The sequence below is a fragment of the Perca fluviatilis genome, chromosome 8 (genome assembly GCF_010015445.1).
Source record: "Perca fluviatilis chromosome 8, GENO_Pfluv_1.0, whole genome shotgun sequence".
Taxonomy (NCBI): Eukaryota; Metazoa; Chordata; class Actinopteri; order Perciformes; family Percidae; genus Perca; species Perca fluviatilis.
Genome location: NC_053119.1, coordinates 11821218 through 11826412, shown reverse-complemented (window position 1 = coordinate 11826412; position 5195 = coordinate 11821218). Strand labels below are relative to the sequence as shown.

At 38.7% G+C, this 5195-nt stretch overlaps 1 long non-coding RNA gene across 1 annotated transcript; it reads right to left on the bottom strand.

Moving 5' to 3' along the window:
* Window positions 1-922: 922 nt before the first annotated feature.
* LOC120563414 lies at window positions 923-4932 on the bottom strand. Its single transcript, XR_005639949.1, has 2 exons — window positions 1467-4932; window positions 923-1382 (listed from the first exon to the last, which is right to left on the bottom strand). It is a non-coding gene; the product is annotated as an uncharacterized LOC120563414 (long non-coding RNA).
* Between the last annotated feature and the right edge of the window lie 263 nt (window positions 4933-5195).

Here is a 5195-nt window from a genome sequence, read left to right as displayed (position 1 = left end):
CTCGGGGACTTGCAAATCTGCAAGCCAGGCTCCATTTCATGTTCCTCTTCACATATTTATGGGGAGCTGACCGTGACAACCAGAAGACATTGATTTGTGTGTTGGTGATTTGAGGTATATGGTACAGGTGCCGGTATCTATGTGTGTGAGTGGAATCTATACTTAATTTTGCCATTTGTGTGACAACCAGATTTTGGCTGATAGATACATTTGAACTAATCCTCATTTTAGTGGGCTAGTCTAACACCTCATTAAGTTAAATTTTTTTAATATTAACATTTAATTAAATGACTTGCACATAGTGCAAATCCCAATGAAAATCAACACTAACCTTAGTTTAGTTAGTTTTGGTTTTATGGCCCTCACGTAGATTGTATGATCTCAAAACTTTCATAAGGTGGATGTAAACTTGAACGGGATGCTCTTCGGATGCCTTTGGATCTCCGTTCTGATCACTCATTGCTCTGTGCATCATGGCAAATAAAAAGTAAAGAGCCATCCACCACAGCTGAAAAAATTTCAAGATAGCTTGTGTTCAAGCAGGCAGAACCATTGGGATTGTTTTGTGCCAAATTGACACAAGTTGAAATCTAAGTGACCACAGTCAGGTTGCCTGAGGGAGTGTGAATTATGTTATACACATACTGCATATAAAACCCTATATGAACCAAAGTCAGATTTACATGCCAGATATAACAAGTATCACATTTTTGAAGTTTTTATTACATTTCTTTTCCATTTGTGATGTTGTGGAGAGGAGTGGAATATTTTAAATATATAAATACTGGGAGTGTAAACTAAAGACAACTAAGCGGAGGAAATTAGGGACCGACAATGCCACCTGGGGACTTGTACCCCAAGATATGTAAACCAAATTCTAATAAGTACACAGGTTCGAAACTGATGAGGGAGAGACAGTAGGTAAAACAGAACAAATGTTTTTATTAACAAAAACTTAAAAGAAGACAACTGTAACAATACTAAAAACTCCAATGAAATACATAATAAACTCAAAACAGTGGGCTGGGGCTTCAGTGGGGGCAGACTACTAATCTGGGAGGGCAACATTACAACAAAACATGCACTAAAAGAGTCCCAGTGCCTACTTGCATGCAATGGGAGCGAGGTTCCAACCTGGGGCCTAGCCGCCCACCTGAGACACCCAGGCCACACCAGAAAACAAGGAAACAAAAGAAAGACACTCCTGAAACAAAGAATCAAAAATTAACAAAAACCAACAACCCCATTAGTAACTAAACAATCTTAAAACATATCCTCAAGTGAAATAACAGAAATATATTCAAAGTAAACAAGCTTAAACTAAAGAAAAGAAAAGGCAAACCTAACAAAAACAAAGTAAAGCAGAACATCAACAGGTGAACCTAAAACACAAAGAGGCACATGTTAGTTGGGGGGGGACAACTTTAAATCACCAAGAAAGAATAAAAATGAGTCACCCTACTTACCACCTTCAGCAGGCAACCACCACCAGGGACCAGCAAAAGACTAAAGTGAGCCAGCTGAGGTCTTTTATACTGTACCTGGGCAGGGGGAGGAGCTAATGGAGGAGTTTTACTGGACAACTGGAGTTGCGTTCACAACACCTCACTGTGGTTCACTACACTGTATTGGAATACATTTTTCCTTTCCCTAGCAAAAATTAAAATTACCATTTCTCAACTGAAGAGGGAGGTGATATACACTTTAGTAGAACACCCTTAGCTAGTGTGCCATTCTTATCATGGTCATTTTTGCTTTGGGATTCTGAGTTACAAATTTGTAAAATGTAAGTGTAAAAAGTACATAGTTTAAGTTAATAAATTCACACACGTTTTTGTCCATGTTTCCAAAAAAAGAAATCCCAGTAATCTCAAAAAATACATTTCTTTTTTTAGATGCCACCCTTTAATTGCAACAATGTCAGTATTTTTCTTTAGCTGTGAATGCTCTTTAAAACCATATGTTTGGCTCCTTGTATATCCTTAACTACATGAACTTGGTTTCACCCTGAACACATGACAAGGTAAAGACAAATCTTTAATTTAGCACCGCAACCAGACTACTGCAGAAATGGGATACACATTATCACCCTTATCTGTTATCTAATGAGTCAAAAAGAATTATGTTACACATTCTCTGTACCAAATGCATTGACAATAAAACCAGAGTCTGCAGCTTTATTGTCCCATTTTTGTGTTATTGAGCCAATTGCATGGTATCCTAGGCCATTCCACGTGCCAGTGGCATCGCAATGCTGAAACTGGAAAAGACGTATTGAGTGCAAGGAAAATGGGCTCTCAGCTCAGGGAAAAAATATCTAAGGAAGTAAATAAGTGATAAAATGACTTCAGAGCAATAGGGAAGTCAGCAGAACTGTAACCATGAGTGGGATATCAAAGTCTGTTAAAGTTCCACAGCTCGCCTCCTGTCACTCAGATTCTTTGTAAAATGCAAAGATTGCTGGCGCTGATAACGTAGAAAACAACGCAATGCATTATTCAACAAAAATTCAAATAATACAAATAATTCATCAAACAATGTCTTTCACTCTTGCCAGATCTCTTTTTTATAATCCTTTCTCTCTTGATAGTTCAGTTATTTTACTTTCCGTGTCTGTGCCTTGAGAAGCAGTCACTATCAAAAACCACTTTGTTCATAATAAACAACGGTAGAGGATTAAGTGCAGATGTCAACAAAGAGGCACTTGTTGATGTAGTGACTGGTACTGAATATGCACATCCAGCCAAGCCCGGCTAATTCACTGCACTTGCAGAGATAGCAATGGATTGGTAGGAGGATTACAGACTGGGTTGCCTGTTCCTCTCTGCCCAGCTGGCACACACAGGCTACCACTGTGTTGTTCGGTCAAAGCATCCCACTTAAACTAGTTAAAGCTACCTTAATCTGGATTCAATTGCTATCTAGAGAAGCCTACTGTATCCCTGAATTTTCTATTCAGTGCTCCCTTGGGCAATTCAAGTGATGTGTGATTGACAGGTTCATTAATTGGTTGATTTGAGAGAATGGCAACTTGCCAATGGGCCTAAAGTGTTGAGCATGCAATACAAGAACTATCTTGTTTCACTGGATGCCAGATGAAGCATGGGCTCTAGCTTGGGACTAAGGACAAGGTTACTCGTCCGATGCAAAGTCAAACAAATGTTTCTGTCAAACATTCAGATGCATACTGACACACAGGCCTTTATGCCATATAGGCATTTAACATTTATACATTCATGTACCTTCAGTTTACCCACACATCAGGAAACAAGCTTACCATTTTGAACTTTTGTTTCTGTGTAACATGTCATCTCTTATTATTTACATGGTCCTTTGTAAATTTGAAAACAAATAGCAACCCCTCTATAATTGGTGTCTGAATGTCATAACACCCTACAGTGATTTGTTTTTCTATAATTGTTTAAAATTGTTTATAGTTACATTAATAAGGTTTCTATGTATTTTGTTGGCTTTTCTGCCATTCAGGAGCAATGGAAATCACTTTGATTGGTCTTTTGATTGCAGCAAACTATAATTATTGCCTAAGGATTTTTTTATAGAAGATGTGCCAGGGGAAAAAATAAGTTATATGATAATGTATTGAATGAATAGACCTCTAAACTGAAATGTAGACTGATGACTACATCCTGAGCCTACTAACCAAATGTCATTGTAGTTCGAGATGCTGTGAAGGCTTCGGGCACTAATGATCACCTAGGTACAAGGTACCTTTTTAAAACAAAGCACTTACTGTTGCTCTGAACCAATGCTCAGTGAAGGGTAAAAGCCTGTGGTTGTACAGGTCATCTCCCATGAGTAAATATGTATAAATGTATGAGTGTGGAACAAGGCGATGTTCCAAAAGTACATGCTTGTTCAGCAAATCTTTCCTATGTGACTATAAGCAAATAATCCAATTAATTGTATTTTCTGAAGTATTAACTGAATGCAATGCATGCTAAAACATACAAACTAAACTCAGTTGTCTGCATTTTCACATGGTCTGGCTGACATGTCATGTCGGTAAGATGTTGAAATTGCCCATTTCCACATTACCAATGGTCAAAAATTATCCCTTCAGCAGTGGCTCTCCAGCTGAAGGTATGATATCTCAACCATGATACTGCCAAAAGACGTCCTGAGATTCTATTTGACAGAATATTGCTACATGTGTATCAGCCAACGATATTGCAAGTCAAATTCTAAGCGTACAAATGGTGGTGGCTCTCCTGTCATTCATAGACGGGAAGACAATAGACAGATGATGAACAATGAAGATGAATGGCATTCCACCCTGCCGAACGTTGCTCTGAACAAATGAATTCCAAGGGCGCTCCTCATCATTTCAATGAGCTTTCCCCCCGTTATGTTTCAGCATAAATCATGTTAACCTTCTCATTTTCAAGTTCATTCATTTTTAAGGTGCTCTTCCTCCTGTCTCCGTGGCTACAGGCCTTGTGGATGCATCAAAGGGATCTGATTGCGGATATTCCATTACACCTCGGACTGCAGAATATTGTCACTTTACCAGGAATGCCAACTCTACTATCTGTCATAACTCAAAGCTGTCATTGCAGCATTCTACGTAGCATGCAAATGATTGTGGCAGGTCCAAGGATATCTGCAAAAAAGGGATGTGAAAAATCAGTGTTATAAAACAGAAGATTGATCTATACCATGACAGGAACACCCACATATTGAAATGTGAAAGGAGCACTCAAAGAGAGCTAAGAGTACTTGGTCAGTGTCTGATTGTTTATTCTTAACATTTTTAACAGCTCCTTTTTAGGAACATTTGGAATTGATGTGCATATTTCCCTTTCCTGTCACCAGACAGAGTGTTGATACTGGAACATTCTGCTAAATCAGGCATTATGTTCAATGACAACATTTAAAAACGTCCAAAGTAGTGCTGTCAGTTAAACGCGTTATTAACGGCGTTAACGCAAACCCATTTTAACGGCGTACATTTTTTTATCGCAAGATTAACGTTCTTTTTGGCCCAGCAAACTTTGTAGTTTTTTCACATGCTGTTGGAACAACTAGTAACGTTAAAAAAACTACAACACCACACCAGATCTAGCTAGACCGGAAACAAAACAACATGCACGCTGCACACACTTGTTTGCACTTGCTTGCGAGCCGGCCAAAGAGTAGTACATACCTGCAAACTAGTCGCTTTTCGACGAAAATCG